Source organism: Temnothorax longispinosus, chromosome 11 (genome assembly GCF_030848805.1).
Source record: "Temnothorax longispinosus isolate EJ_2023e chromosome 11, Tlon_JGU_v1, whole genome shotgun sequence".
Classification (NCBI taxonomy): domain Eukaryota; kingdom Metazoa; phylum Arthropoda; class Insecta; order Hymenoptera; family Formicidae; genus Temnothorax; species Temnothorax longispinosus.
The window spans coordinates 14,579,364-14,596,178 of NC_092368.1; the positions used below are offsets into that span (position 1 = coordinate 14,579,364).

At 40.8% G+C, this 16,815-nt stretch overlaps 1 protein-coding gene and 1 long non-coding RNA gene across 2 annotated transcripts in view; one reads left to right on the top strand and one right to left on the bottom strand.

Moving 5' to 3' along the window:
• The window catches only part of LOC139821265 (interleukin-1 receptor accessory protein-like 1-B), a 175,023-nt gene that overhangs the window by 77,842 nt on the left and 80,366 nt on the right, over positions 1-16,815 (bottom strand). The window lies entirely within an intron of this gene.
• On the top strand, positions 7,614-9,751 carry LOC139821266 (uncharacterized). The gene is made up of 3 exons (XR_011734221.1): positions 7,614-7,861; positions 8,158-8,796; positions 9,103-9,751. It is a non-coding gene; the product is annotated as an uncharacterized lncRNA (long non-coding RNA).

Genomic DNA, 16,815 nt, shown 5'->3' on the forward strand with positions numbered 1-16,815 from the left:
TCGCAGTCGCGGCCGCGAGCCGCTAGTGTAATACGGGCATAAAGCAAATATCTCAGAAACGGGTCAGGTAATCGATCGCAAATTTAACACAGGTTTTTGGGATATATAAGTGCACAATCTCTGTAAATTTCTTTATATCCTGTTATTTTGACATAAGTGACATACATCTTTAAGTATTTATTCTTTCTCATGCCCCTTTCTCTCAATCATCTATTAACAAAACTATCCTTAACAAAGATATCTTCTTGGCAGCAGATTCTCACGCAAGGAAATCATCAGCCCCCATCATATTCATGAAATTTTCACAGGCGGCAATCTTACCATCGTCGCGACGTCGTAAATAAAACATTTTTAATAAGCTGAACGACTCATCCTCATTCCCGAAGGAGTGACAGGACGATCGGCAATTTCGCCGTCACCATTAAAGATTCCTTTATTAAAGCTCTTCCTGCATCGACAGGATTTCTTTTACGAGCTACTGTTACGGGCGTACTTTGAATAAGAATTTTTAATAAAGAGCGCTTTCCACCCCTCCTTCCTGCTGGATCGGTCGCTCGTCCCTTTTCGCCAGGATAATTCCGAACTGGTTCGGATTCTAACGAGGATTCCGGTGCTACATAGCGGAACTTCCGAAGACTAATAAAGACACCGAAACATTGGAGGAGCCGAGGACACCGAAAGTTCAGGACTCGGAGAAGATTCCGGTAACGCGAAGATCGAAAGACGTCAAGATATGAAAAGAACAAGATCCTTAAGTTTCGAAAGGATTAACCGAAGCAGAAAGCTGGTAATACAAAAGTTTTAAAATTAGAGAAGAGACGACCGCGAGACAAAACCGTAAGGTTACTCCGGAATAAATGAATTGCAATTAATGTATCTCTTTCTCACTAATACGAGAAATTCAATTTATAAACTTTAGACCTAGAAATGTAAGGAGCGCGAATGGATTATTTAAATTATAGATTCGTTAGATAATTGAACCTTGCACTTCGAGAATGCTCGATTTTTATATTTAGAATTTTTTACTCTTTTGATTTCAAATTGAATTTCTCTAGATTCCTATCATTGTCCGATTGGCTTAAGATGTCAAATAAATTTTCGTTAATAGGCTCTCTCCCTGATGAAAGTGAAACAGAAAAAGAATCTAATTGTGAGATACAAGAGTTCCATAAATATGAGAACCGCTGAAAATGCTCGGTTATAATTTGCAGCGAGCGATTTGCAAAAATGATCGTTTAATTATTATTGTAGTCGAGCGTGTGGCATGCTGTTATCGGATCGCGAATTATACTCGGTCGTTAAACCTCATTTCCAATATGGAGCCGTGCATTCTGAAAATGTTCAGGGATCACTGGATGTCCTTAATAACCTGAAACACGGTCGACTCGCGTAATTAACGCCAATTTTATTTCGATGAATTCGTCTGGCATATTTGTTAAATAATTGCTGGCTCCTCTCGCATTTTGCATCCATTTTGATGAATTAATTAATAATATATTATCAATAAAACAAATAGGCACACTGTGACATAAAATTTAATTAAGATAATAATGAACGCTACAAATAAAGAACGCTAATAAAACTTTAATTAAATAGCGGTGAAAACAAACGCTGACACAATCGAGAATAACAATAGGAATGAGAAAAATTTACTTAAATAAATCTAAGTATAAATGAGAATTTCGGTGTATCGCTAATTACCTTCTTAATCCAAAGAAACATTGTTTTGAGAAGTGGAACAAAAAGAAACTGACTCTGTATTAATAATAAATTCAATGCGTTTTTGTTATCAATTTAAATTACATTTTATATCTATGTCGTTCTTAAGATATTATGATCAAAATTATAATTAAAAATGCAAATGTTATTAGTTCGTTCTATTTCTGTTAAAATTATTACACGCGCGCTTATGTATTTCAACTTAGTTCCAAAATAATAACTGCAATGTTTACGTACATCTGTTAAATATCGATATCTCGTTTCAGTTACCAAATTAATGAGAATATAATTTACGTCTGTAACTTTAACACAACAAAAATTTCTATTAGAAATTCGTGTTCGGAATTCCGACGACGCGCGTGCGTCCTTCGCAAAATAATTGCTCGTTATTCTCGTCGCGTAAAAATCGCGTCAGCAAAATGGCCTCTATCCGTTTGATCGTACTCGCGAAATGGGATACCTGTCTTTTTCGCCGGCTGGCTCATTGTTACAATAATTGGCTGTTATCCTTTGTCCTCTCGGGAAAAAAAATCACAGCAAACCAAAGTCCGCCGTCGCGTGCAGTTATTTATTTACATCGAGCAGGTGCAAAATCCGTTTTTTTTTCGTCACCGGACACAAAATAGACCTTACCTCGTTTACATTTCGTGATTTGCAATTACGAGTCGAGTTACGCGAATAACAGTAGTAGGTTCACCAAATAAACCGTGTTAACGTACTCGGTCGGTTGTACATAAAGTATGCTGATTAAACATGTTTGCCAGACATGTTGAAATCTACTTTCAACTTTTATCGGCTCGACGATTCGAGGATCAAAATAAAATTTCGCGTTAAAAATCCACAAATCGTGAAAGCGTTTTAATGAGAGTCAAGTAGATTTTGCGCGCGCGCCGTGTAATTCATTAGAACCTCGTCGTCGAGATAAATCGCATAAACGTAGCTCATTAATCCAACCAAACGTGTTTTAGCGATGGAGCGTAACGCAAAATTGCAAATTGCGGATTACGTGAATTAACCATCGAGCCTGCGTCCGGACGCCCGCGCCGCGCCAAAATCAAACGGCATCCCGAAGCGAGCCGTTCGGCCGACTATTCGCCGCGATGCGCAAACGGTTCAAGTTGAGTCTCGAGAGCGCACGGTCGTGAATAATTTTCAGAATTCGACCCTCCTCCCGCGAATGGGAGATAATTGACGAGTTAATTGAATCAGTCACGGGTCACGAGTCGAGTAACCCGAAGGGAAGCACGGGGGTGAATTGACTCTTTCTAGGAATAAAGAAAAATGTGATTCGTCGAAATAACGGGAGTTAAATTGATCAATTAGTTGAATCGGTCGTGGCTCTGAAAAGGAAGTAACCCGGAAAGAAATATTTTTAATATTAAATAATTCATCGGGAAATGTCGAAATACGTCAAACATAATGATTGAGAAATTAATTAAATCATCCACCCGTTAATTGTAAAAAAAAGTAATCTATGTTTTTCCATCGCATCACTCTGCCAATAAGTTTCGCGCTTCCTTCTTCTGTGCAGTCAAATATTTCAACGACCTTCCCTCTAACATAAGATCCTTGTCCTCTTTGTCTTCTTTTCGTACAGTTGCATCCACCTTCATTTCATCGACTGCATTTCCTGCCAGAAATACACCTCAACCCGCGCATTATCACTGATTGCTTGCACGATATGTCGTGTCTGCTAACGCGCACACGTGCGTGTGTGTGTGTGTGTGTGTGTGTGCGAGTGTATGTATCTATATGTTATTGTGTGTGTATTGTAAATTCTGCGACGAATGTGTTGTACGACAAAATTTTACTCTCGTGAGCGAATCCATCGTTTGTATATTATATATTACTTACACTGTCTCCACTGGTAGGCTTAGTAACAACATCGTGTTGATGACTCACCATTTGCGTGCACTCTTTATTTTATACTCTCTATAACTGTATTTCTCCACTAAGCATCGCAATAAATTAAATTAAATTAAATTAAATTAATCCGGAAAGAAGTATCTTTACCATTAATCAATTATTAAATAATATATTAATGTCAGAGAATGTCAGAGGTACTTCAGAATTAATTAAATCGTCCACAGTTAATTTTTAAAAGGAAGTAATTCGGAAAGATCTTTATTATCTGATTAGAGCGTACCAATTATGAAAATATGTACGTATAGATGTCAAAAATGACAAATATCAAAAACACGAGTAGTAATTACTAATTATAGACAATAATAATTAAATTACTCACGTCATAACAAATTAATTATGAAAAGAAGATCTTCAGAATAAAATATATTGAAATATTTAGAGTACTTTTTAATGGGAGAATAAAGATGAGATGTAATATGTCAAGCGAGAGAAAAGTCAGAAATATGGAGAAAATAGTACTATATAATTGGAGAATTAATTAAATCGGTCATATCTAGAAAGATAATTTCTGAAAGAGAAAATAGCTTCGGAAAAATATAACTCGAAAAGATTATTTTTCATAAAAGCAAAAAACGTATTCGACGAAGAGAAAATATAATAACTTCGGAAAATATCAAGAAAAATCATTAAGCAATAAACGATATAATTCGTATACATTGACAAAATATATCTCGGATCTATATCGAGTAGGTAATCAAATCAGTAGGAATTAGTTCCACACAGAAAATATTCTCGGTGTAAGAGATATTCTTTTCATTTTAAATGCAGTCAATTAAATTTAAAACGTAATTTTTGCGAATAACTTTCAGAATCGATCGAGGATTGATCGGTTTCTTTTCGAGGATATGTAACACAGTTTATAATGGAAGAAAAATTAGAATTGCTAGAAGAGATAGTTTGGGCATTAATTAAACAGATCAAGATTAATTCGGAGAGAAAAACATCTCTGATGGAGATTTAAATGTCACGTAATATTAGAGCTCGCGTAGTCCCCGCCGATCGCTTCAGCGTTCAACTCGCGAACGGATCGCTTGCCCGAAGTTTCACGACATTGCAGATTTACTTTCATTAGAGAAAACGAGAACGACGTCGAGCGGGAGCTCGTGCCGCTGAGACACGAATTTCGCATCCCGCCTCGCGGATTTCGGCGGATTTGCACGCTAATTAAGGCGCGTTCGCTTCCATATTTAACGCCCGCGCATCGACTAAGTGCCTCCAATTCCCTCTTCATCCCAGTTACAGTTTATACACGGCGAGACATAAATCTTCCTAGCGCCAAGCATTCGGGAAGTATCAACCTCATTGCCGGTCGTATATGATACAGCGGAAACGACGAGGCTTAGCAGATCAAGAAAAAAATGTAGCGACAAAAATGGTCCCATTCCGAGTGTACGTTGAAGTGCAAAAGATTCCAAAGATATGAAAACTGTATAACTAAATAAATAATTGAAAAGTCACAATGAAGAAGGAAGCTTCTAAAGAAAGAAGAAATTTAACCGAATATGTAGTAATATTTACTTCGCCGGTAAGTAATTAACAGTAAAGACTTTTTAATCGATCCTACTGATGATTAAAAAATAATAGTCAGTAGAGTCGGTTAAAATGTCTTTACTGTTAATAGAAATTTAACAACGTACTGATCATGGAGAAAATTAAAAAATTTACGAGGAGTGGCCAAAACGGAATTAAAGAGAGTTGGAAAGTTGTAAAACGAATATGGATTATTAAGGGACAATTATTCGAATAATTAGACAGATAGATTTTAATGGGAAAGAATTAAAGACCCGCGACGTTCATTTTCTCTCTTCCTCTTCTAGCCTCGGCCATTTGTCAGGTAAAATTCCCGCACTAATGAGCAAAAGTACGCGATCGAACGGCCGGCGATCCATAAAAGGACTTATCCCGCGCTGGTCGCGAGCACCCGCAGGCACCGCGAATTAATCTCGTCTAATCGCGGAAATAAAAGAGAAGCCGTCGCTTCCCGGCGGCGCGGCGGAAGATCGAGCGTCCGCGTCGTGAGATGGATCTCCCCGGAACCCAACGGACGCCGGACGGTGCTCCTCGCCCCCAGGGTCGAACGAGTCCTTCGTCCTTGCCAAAAGGAGCGACCACCATTTGTCCCGTCTCGTTCGCTGTAGATCAGCAGCGAATGAGAAATTGTGCGCGGGGATTGTGAAAGGGAAGCGAGCTGACATGAGGGTGGCTGCGCAAGTAGGGTCGGCCAGAAGGATGGTTTCCTGATTTCGGATTCTCCCCGCTGTGTCAGAACGATCGCTGAAAAGGCTCGCGTCTCTCCTTCATCTCCCTGTCTCTCCATCTCGCAGCCTTTCCCCCAAATTGCTAATGGCTAACAAAATTCTGAAATTTAGAACTTTGGGAACGTTAAATTTTGAAACTATAAAAGTGACAATTTTTTAAAATATGCGATTTTCTATATAAAAATTTCTAATGAAACTTTGAAGCTTGTAAATATAAATAAAAAAAATTCTCTTTTTATAAGATTCAATGTTAAGAATTTATTTATGTTTCTTGATGAAATAGCTTTTTGTGGAACATCTTTAAAAAGTTTATTAGTTTCCGTCGGTGCAAAAAATTCTGAAATTTCTTCCCCGTTAATCGCAATCCCGTCGTCAATACGGTGAAATAAGTTTACCAGTTTCTCACATTTCCTTTAGATTTTTGCAGATATCATCGGGTAACGAAGGAAAGTATCGCGGATCCTCGGATCCCGCTCCGGGGAACGGAAGCCGAGAACTGATACCGCGGCTGGTATATCTCGGGGTCGAGACGACATTTGCGTATTAAGAATCCCGGGCGTATATCGATTTCCCATAAGGACTTCTCTGAACTCGTCGGCTGGCGGGCGGTATACCTGGAAACGCGCGGCCCACGTCGCCTCGAGGAATCGATCGCTTTATTACCGAGTAGCGGCGGGCGGGCGCTGCACCGCGGACGCGCGGGCACGAATTTATCGCGCCCGGGGTCGCCGCTCGCCTTGTCGATTCCGCGAACGCGATTAGGCGATTAGGCCTCGGGAAAACGCCTCGACCGAACGACGCGCGGCGGCGGGGAGAGAAAGTCACCGCGGCGGAGCGAAATCTCTGGCGCTGCACTGGAGAACTGGTGAGTCGCCCGGAGAGTCGCGATCGGAGCCCCTGAAGCGTTATACTTTCTAAAATAACCAGAAATCAACAACTAGACATATCGCGCACGGAGCAAAGGCCTGGGATTTTCCACATATTTTCTGTTTCTGATAAAGCTGATCCCCGCGCGGGGAAGAGCGAATACTGCTATCGGAAATGCTAACTTTGAACTATCTCTCTACGTCAAAGGCGCGATTGTGGAAGAGACCAGTACAGCGCCGCCAGTGCAAACGTTTAAAGGCCACAAAAGAAAAATGATCAATCCTTTGAAAATATCAAATATTTTCTACGGACTATGAGCTATTTCACCGACCAAGTAAAGTTAATAATCGGGGAAAGAAAGATTTCTTCCGCAGGATACAGCTTGTTAGATGCAGGTCTCTCTACGTCACGGCAAGAAAAGGTCGTTTCGTTAATTACCCATCGCGCTGTCGAGATATAAAAAGAAGATATAAGAGATATTTGAGATATATAAAAGTTGTTAATTGGCCAAATGCATTGTTTGATTACGTTGGATAAGCTATATGGCGGTAAATAGATTTTCTATACTTGCATCTCTATAATTTTTATGCAACTTTAAATACAGATTAAATCGAAACGAATTAAATTTATAACAATGCTCTTTCGATTCTAAATCACGAATCTTCAGTTAAAAAGACATACAGTGTTTCTATTTGTCGTTCCCCGCCGACTTCTTGCTTTATTCTATTTTCGCTCTCGTCTTCGATTCGTTCCGCGACACTCTGTGCGCCACGTTCCCACTTTGCTCTACTTATATATACTCGTCGTTATAACGTCTTGCTCTTCATTCGTCCGACAATCGCACGGAAGCGACGCGGAAGTCGGCGCGAAGCACGTCGTGCGTATACGACCGTAGGTATTAAGTTCCGGGAAAAGTTCTCTTCCGGATAAATTTTCCGAGAGAAGACACAGACCGCCGACGTCTCGCCGGCCAGTTATCCGGCGATGTCGAGGAAATCGGTGGCCCGGAAGGTGGGAGGTTAGTCAGAGTTCACGTGAGTTCGACGGCCGCTCGATTCCGGAAATCGAAAAGGACGACGTCGTAGATACGAGTAAGTGCCGGGCGGCGATGCCCAGCGTGGTTACCGATACCTCGATATCGGTGAGATAACTTTCGATGTCTCTCTCGCAATACCGAAGATAATTTACTAAAATACTGTGTGTATTTCGTGCTTTTATATTAAATTTATAAAATTCGTGAACCTTAAGAATCTCGCAGTTACTTGCTGAAATTAATTTAATAAATTATAGCGTATTCTCTTTTTCTCTCGCACACATATACACACACACACACACACATTTTTCCGTGAAGTCATTCTAAAAGATTAATTTCGAACCGATTCAAAAGGAAACGTGACAGCATTGAGCAACTTATACGACGTCGAGTTCCTTGAATGCCCCAGCGTGGGCGTATGAGCATTTCTATTTGGATAACTACAGCTCTCTTATCTCGGAACCAAGTCTGACGTGCAGAGTCCTTCCCGGAAAACTTTGCGTTTCGCCTTGACATCCATTCGTTGGACTTCGAGGAAATTTCGAGCGGAAAATCGATCATGCGACAAAACGTTATTGAGCCTTGACCGCGCGCGAACCCATATTTGGCTTCGTGAAAGAATGGCGAACAAACGGGGAAATAAATGGGAATAAAATGAAGAATAAATGAAAAATAAATGGAGAATAAATGAGAAAAACGAATGGAGAACAAATGAGAGAGAAATGAAGAATGAGCGTAGAATAAATGACGACAAATGAAAAACAAATATAAGGAAGGTGGAAAACAAACGGAGAACAAATTGAAAACAAATGAAGAATAATCGGAGAATAATAATCGAAGAACAAATGTAGAACAAGTGGAAAACGAATGTGGAACAAATAGAGAAAGAACGCAAAAAAATCGAGGGAAAAACAGAATGAACAAAAGGGAAATGAATAAAACATAAATGGGGAACTGGAGAACAACTAGGGAAAGTGAAGGACTGGATACAAGGTAAGCGATATGAATGAGCAAATCACACCGAGGGAAATAAATATTTAGTCCTCAGACCTCACGCTAGAATATCTACTAACAATAAGTTACGAAAACTAATGTTTCACCGTGTATATCTCAATTAAGAAATTTAAACTTTAAATTGGTACGATTTCTCCACTTTTAACACCCCACTTGAGTGTTATTTTGTTTTCTTGCCAAAGTTGTTCGCTAAAATTACTACGTGAGTGAGCGAGGCGAGTACAGGATCTCAGAGAACGAAGAGTTAATATCCAAGACCGAAAAGATCTTAACATCTGATTGCAGATCATTATTAAGAAGGAGAGTCCGCGGATTCTCGTATCCTTGAACATGCCTCGATTCCGCAGCGCAACGCGGCCCGTTACGCGGGCCAATAAAAAATTCGAGTCGAGTGTTGTTCGGAAGTTCGACGTGAATTCAATCTCCACGACGAGGCCAATTTATGTTTTAACCACCGGCCATCCCTCCGGCGAAATTGGCCATCTCGATCTACCCCCAATCTCCTCGTAACCTTTCGCATGCCCCCGATATACTAATTCGACCCTTCGACCTGCCTTCCGCGCGATTATCCTCGTCCGAGAGAGAGTGCCCTTTAAATTTGGGGAAGATTAAAGGGGGTAGAAAAAAGGATTCTCATCGCGTAATTATCTTAATTCTCCTGAAAATTTATCTCTCATCCTCTCCCTCTCTCCCTCCGTTATCGTTTCCCATCTGTCTGGTATCCGAGGTTTGCGAATCCTGCGAGATTAGCATCACCAGGATCCACAATTGTTACGAATAAAATGATCTCGCATTATGGAAGTGGTTTGGGAATACATTCCCGGCGATATTTTGTATTTCACTACGCTCTGTTAAAGTTGATTGTTTCAAAGCATGGATTGATATACGCGCATTAATAATTCGATGTATAAATAATAATAAATAATAGAATGCAATATCAGTATTATTTTAATATTTATATAAAATATTTAATTATCGTCATTATTCGTGTATCGTCGTCATTTCGATATCGCAGCAATATTATTATAACGCTTAGCACTCAGTCAACGGTTATTGAATATTACGTTAACGTTTATCGCTGTCGCGTTCGCCGATGTTACTTCAATACGTAATGAAGAATTAATATTAATAACATTAAAACCTCGTATTTGTTGCATAATAACGATGATGCTAAAGAGCTCTTTTTTATTTTCGAAATAATCATTACGCCGATTTGGTTATCGGGGGATAAAGCCTTCTCTTTTTTTTTCTTTCTACAGCAGCGGTAAAATCAATCTCGGTATTATTTTTGTTACGATTAATATTAATGATGCAAAAACCGGAAGTGCGGGCGATTCCTCTGTGGGGAGACGGACACCAGCAAGAGAAACAGAAGTAGCAGGTACAATTACAATAAGAGAGGCGAGCGCTCGTTTTTATCGCCCGATGCAGCGGTAACAAAGAGAACGGAGTGCACTTGGTGTGACATCGGTTAAAGCAGCGGCTCTCAAATTTCGCGCATTCCCCTCTTTGAAAGTCGATATAGGTTCTCATCGTCCCTTCTCTCAGTTAACTCTGCGAGTTCGAGTTTACGATTAAATGACGGCGGCGCAAAATTCACAGTAATTTAGGAAGCGTAATGAGAATTTCCCCAAACACAAGCTTTCTACTTGATATAAAAATGTGTGCGTCGACATATTCGCCGCGTTTGATGAAATTCATTAAAATTAAAAAAGGCGATTTTCCTCCAATATAATTTTCGGATGGAGAACCCGCGAATTAAAAGATCAACTTGGACAGTTCCATCGCGAGCTCTCTAAAGGACGTCGACCAATCGCTCTCCGTGCGCTATTTATTGAGACATCAGTGCCCTGCTGGTTGGAGAGGAAGATTAAAATAATATTTCCTTTTTGCGGCGAGAGAGAAAGAATCGATCGAGCCCGCTGCCGTCAAGAGATGGTACGCGCGGTCGACCGCGTTTGATAAGACCTTTCTTTTATTGTCGCAGAAAGCGCCTTTTATTATTGCGAATCGCACGGCGCGGCAGGATAATTGCTCGGGCGATCACGACGGAAAATTGTCAATGTTTCAATTTACTTCGATATCGGTCCGCACCTTCGTTTACACACCGTTGTATTAAAGACACGAGAGAATTTAACACTTGGCGTTTTAATTGCTTCGCACAGTTACATTTCAATGAAATGTTGAATTTAACGCGGGATCCGAGATTTAAGGAACTAGGAATTTTAAATTCGTAAGATCAAATCGTTAAGATAAAGTACAACCTACAATTCAAATATGAGGGAGAATATAAATAAGCGTCGATAAAATAAGGTACCGATAAAAATGCTAATGTAATATCTGACGATCTTAGATTAAGTTAATCGTTTCGCAGAAGCTCGCGTTCGATGTGGAACGTAATCACAGATTGATATGGCTTCCGACAATCTTTCCCCCCCTCTCTCTCTCTCTTTGATCTATTCCGATCTATCCCGCGATTGTTTCTCATCGCTGAAAGGGTTAAGGTCGCGGTCGACGTCTCGCGATTCGACCGCGACAATAAATAACATCATGCATGCCGTCCGACAGCTCTATTTGCGGACGACATTTCAGCAAAGCGCAGCTTCGATCGATCGCGTTCGGCATTGCGAATTGCGATGGACTTCTCGGAAACCGGTCGTGCCGCTGCACCGGCTGCAGTTGCGATGCTGCTACATTCGGGATCAAATTGAACCTGGGCTTCCCTATCCAGGACGTCGCAAGAGCTTCGATATCCATTTCGGTGAACACTTTATAACTTTATTTGGTAAATAGTATAAGTATTCAGGAAAATAATTAATTGTAATAATATAAAGTGACAGAGCTAGTAATTAGACACGTTGCCCTCCGTATAAGCTTTAGTTATGAAGTAATATCTAATTTTTTAGTAAAATAATATTTAAGTAATTTTTTACCTTTTTTTTAAGCACGTGTGTCGCGAAAGCATTTTTAATTTAAAAATATATGTATACGGGTTACGAAAGGTTTAGCATACACACTTTCGTCCTTTATATTTTATAAATCTCACAATATTTTTTATTTCTTCTCGGTTGGAAAAATCTACTGATGGAGGATCTAAACGCGATACTATAATTTTCCAATAAAAATGTGATACTATTTTCATTACTTTTACATAGATCATCATGCAACGTGAAATTTTAATAGCAATAATAAAACGCGGACAATAAAGACGCGCTTTAAGAGTGCACGGAAATTGCTTAAAAATATTATGACATAAAACTTGCGGAGGAAGTTTACCGCGATCTCTAGAGGCTTTGACTCGCCGCTCGTTGTTCGTAGGAGAAAGGTTGTGTTGGGTTGTGTGCGGTAACACGTCGCGTCGCCTTTCGCGACTTTTTCTCTATTGTCGTGGCAGTTTTTTTTCTAATCGATTCTACGAAGAGGAAAGTGGAAGATTGGTCTGCAGGTAGCCGCTTCAAAATCGATCCGCAGTAAGTAACTAGAGACCGTGCGCTGTCTCCCCCGCATCACAACCACCCTCGTCGCCCTGTTCTCTCTATTTGTCTCTATAGCAGTGTAAGGGTGCATTGCCCGTCTCGTTCTCCTTCGCTCTCTCTCCATCTCACTTCTGTCTGCGGCACGCGGTCGAGAGAGTTATAATTTCGGCGAGCTCAATTTCCCGGTGCGGCGGGAATGCGGGATACGCGAAAACGGACCTCGCGTACTTATCGATTGTCGCGTTTCGATCGTAGCGGATAAATATATAATAGCTTTTCAGCGTGACCGCGCGTCACAAAATTGAAGATTCGGACTAAATTACACCGGCTGCCCCTTCCGGTGTCAGGTCGCCTTCAACGCGAATGTCCGAATAGTCCAACGCGAATAGTCCAGTCAGATAGATGGGCAGATCGTAGGTGACATTTTTCGCATTGGCGGTGTGTCGATTCGCAAAATGTCGATATCTTTCCGCGAATTATATAGTATCTCACCTCGCACTATTAGCTTAATGCGTTGCGAGAACGGGATGAGAAATATAAGCGCGCGTTATGAGAAAATGGATGAAATTCTTTTTCCGATACTTTTCTCCTCTTTATATATGAATAAGGAAAATGAGATATTGAAAAAAAAAAAAGAGTAGAAAGATGATAAAGGAGAAGAGGAGGGAGAATGGGTAGCCTCCTAAATTTATTTTCGTTTAATTTCGATAATTAGATCACGAATTAAATTCTCTTGAAATCAATTTTCGTATTTTCATTGGGTCAATTCAATTAATAAATGAGTAAAATATGCTGTCCAAAACCATCCGGTTTGCTGACACTCCCGTTTCTTATTGTAAGAAACAAAATCGTCTGCGTTATAAAATATTCACACTGCGAATCCATATAATGGAGAGTCATGAAATTATGCATCCAAGTTACCAAAATAAAATTAAAACACTAAATCCTTAAACGCTCGAGGAAGGATTAATTATCCCGGCGAACTTACCCGAAAGAATTCGCGAAAGCGGGTGCGACATCGATGACCTGTGTTTCGTGCCGCTGTTGAATTCATTATAGTCGCGCGAGGGACCGAACAAAAGGAAAAACCCGGAATTCCGGGAAGGTATGGAGCGGAGAGGAGGAGAGGGGGATGCTGTTAAAGAGTACGCCACCGGCTTTAATGACGCCGTCCTCTTGCGTCCACATTGCGTGAGCGTTCATTATAGCGGAAGGGTGAAGAGTCATAACCGTGTATCCGAATCTGCGTGGTTCTGACACTTCTGACATTTCGGATAGTCGACGGGGATCAAAGTCACCGGGATTGGATACCGATGCGACGAGATGGTTTTCTAAAATTAGTAGTTGCTAAAACGGAAGTGTAACAATAGCAATAGAAATCGATTTAGAACACGACTAAATTTTCCAGAATTTACGGATTTGGCTTGTCCAGTAATGGACGTGCAACGGTTTTCTTTACATAGCGACGCTTTGCCAAGTCGAAAATAAAATTGGCAAAACTCACAGATTCGTGAATTATGCACATGCTGTCGATTATATGCACAGTCTCACACACACAGTGTGACGGGTTCTTAAGACAAAATCTTGTGCATCCGTTTGTGAACCACCTTTCTTCCTCTGGTCCTCTCTCTCCTTCCTCCCCTACGCCCTCGTCTCCCTCCCCCCGGATCGTCGAACCGCGACACGCAATTTTCCCGGCTTCACGCCCGTGTCGCGGAAACCGCGGTGGAACGGAATTTCCGGTCGCGCAAGAAGCCGCGCGCAAACATCGCCATTAAAAATTCGCGCCGTGCAAAAACCCGCGGTCTCTCTCTCTCCCTCTCCGCGACCCCAGGCTGAACCCCGGTCCTCCGCTTTCTCTCCTCATCGCTCCGCTCGCTTCGTTCGACCGCGAAGCGGATCTGCACGCTCGATCGACCGCGGTTGCGAGAGATCGACGACGGGGGAGAAGAGAAGGAGAAACAGGTGTGATCCATTCGCGATGGGAAAACGAGATCGGGAGAGATCACGCGGCGGTGGTCACGACATGAGGCAGGCGAAGAGGGGGGAGGGGGAGGGGGAGGATGGGGTAAATTGCGCGGCGCAGACGGAAAAGTGACGTCGCTAATTGGAGCGCGATGCCGGCCCGGTAATTGCGTGCGCGCTTCGCTTTGTTCTCGCGTGAGAAACACGGACATCTTGATGGGTTTGCGAGGCAAGGGGGGGACACACGATACCACAGAAAAGACGAGGAAATAATATTCAGGGTGTCGGTGATGATCAGCTGATTATCAGTTTGGAAATCTATAGTATTTAGCTTGGAATTGCACAGATTAAAATTACGATGTAAAATCATAGAAAATGTCGGCACAACGAAGTAAACAAAAATTAAATTAGATTAAATGGCGTGCGCTAAACATGATAATTAAAATAAATAGGATTAATAATGCTTACTTCGTAGTAAGCTAGAAAAACTGCAAAGCGATATATAAGTTAAATTGAATTAAATATCAAACGAGACTAGAATTTCCTTTTATGAAATTATTTTTCAAAAGATTTGTATCATTAATTTTACAACCGTACGAATTATATCTCGTAGAATATTGCTTCAATAATTTTATATTAATATGTAATTGTTGCCTAGAATTTTAAAATACATCGCCACATAAAATAGTTTTGCTAAAAAAAAATATGCAATTTCTGATATTTCGAGCGTTTGTCAGAAATACCTTTGAGGTTTCCCCAACACTCGTTCACAAGATGTCCTGCCGTTTTTTTCACGTCCTCCTGTAAAAAGCGGAGATCAGAGGCCTTTCGCGCTTTATCCATTTAACTCAATTGCGAGGCGGAAGAGACGGACAAAACCTACTCCAGTTTATCCGGACGCTGCCGGAAGCGGCCGACTTGAGTGTTTTAATGAAAAATCTCCATTGTGCCCCGCCCCGGAACGACGCGGACGTCGGCTTGTCCTCGTTTACTCTCCTCGTTTTTCTCTTCTTTCACACCGAATAAGAATTTTCACCGTAGAGAGGGACAAACGATTATTCCGGACGAGTAAAAAAGAGAGAGACTCTACCTTGACGAAGAGAGAGGAATTCCGCGTAGCGAGGATAAACGATCGCTTTTCAGTCCAGTCGGCCCGGAAAAACTGAGAGAGAAAAACGCCGTTGAAAATCTCGTGAAAATCTGACGATTGTCCGTTTTCCACTGATGAGAAATAGCATGTGGGAAATGTGCTACAATATATCAGAACATTACGATTTTCTGTAATAAAAGATAAAATGTTTTATTGGGATACAAAATAATGAAATGGTTAAATTAAATTGTTATAGTAAATGTTAAATATAAAGTTCTAGGATTACAGAAGCGTCTATGAGCTGACAAAGCAGATATTAAATTAAATATTGAATATGAGATATCAATTAACGTATTTCAATATTAACCCTCCGTGTGTATATGTTTCTTTTTACACCTTTGGAGTGTATACGTGGGTTTGTCACATTTGACGTTATTTTTCTCTACTATTTGAAAGTATTTGAAAAAATCTGAAAAAATTCACAAAACGTACGTCTACATTGTAGTTGACGATTTTATAGTCATTTTGATCAATCGTTTATTTGATATTTTCTGGCAGGCTTGCAAGTTTTACAGTTACAAGCAGATATTATTTTGGCTCGGATGCCGTAGACCCGCGTATACAGACGGAGGGTTAAAAGACGTTCTCGCGATGCAACACAATTTTAGTAGCGTATCGAGAGATATTGAAGTTTGTCGAAGCCCAGAGTAAAACGGATTCGCGAGGAAATTCTTTGAACGCACAGAAATAAACGCGGCGACCGCGGCTTTCGATTGAAATCGCCCCGAGATATTTCTCTGTCGACGGACAATCCTTCGACAGGAGGAGGAGGGTATAAAGGAGATTCCGTCTCGAATTACGAAGATTTCGCCGTCTGATTTTCAGCCCCGTCCATTTTTCCGACGACCTGCAGGGGGATCGAACACGAGGGGAGCCGGAAGCGGGAGGAAAAAACGGAAATCCTTCTTTCAGCTATGGCTATGGCGAAAGTGAAGAATAGCGTAGTTGGACGAAGGGGAAGCTTTCGAGCTTAAAGCTACGTCGCGCACGATGGACGCGATGGGTCCGCGCGTACATGATCGAAGGGTTTAGGATTACCAGAGGTATACGAAGGGCCAAGTAGTGGAAACTCGAACCGAATAAGTAGCTAAGGCACTAAGTATCCGGACGTCGAAGAACTCGAGTTTTTCAACAACAAAAAAAGATAATTGAGAATTTGCAAAAATTTCTGAACTGCGACTAACTTCGAGATCTTCAGCTTCAGTTCAGACTAACTCGAGCTTCGATAGAGCTCGAGGTTTTAAAAATTTCTATTATTCCAAAAATTTAAGGTCCGAAACATCTGCGACAAAGCTAACGATAAATTGTAATCTACTTAAGTTGATTACAATTATGATTCTAAGAATTCTATTAAAGATTGAACGTTGATATCAAAATGTATTTCAATTTTATGTAGGTATAGATTAA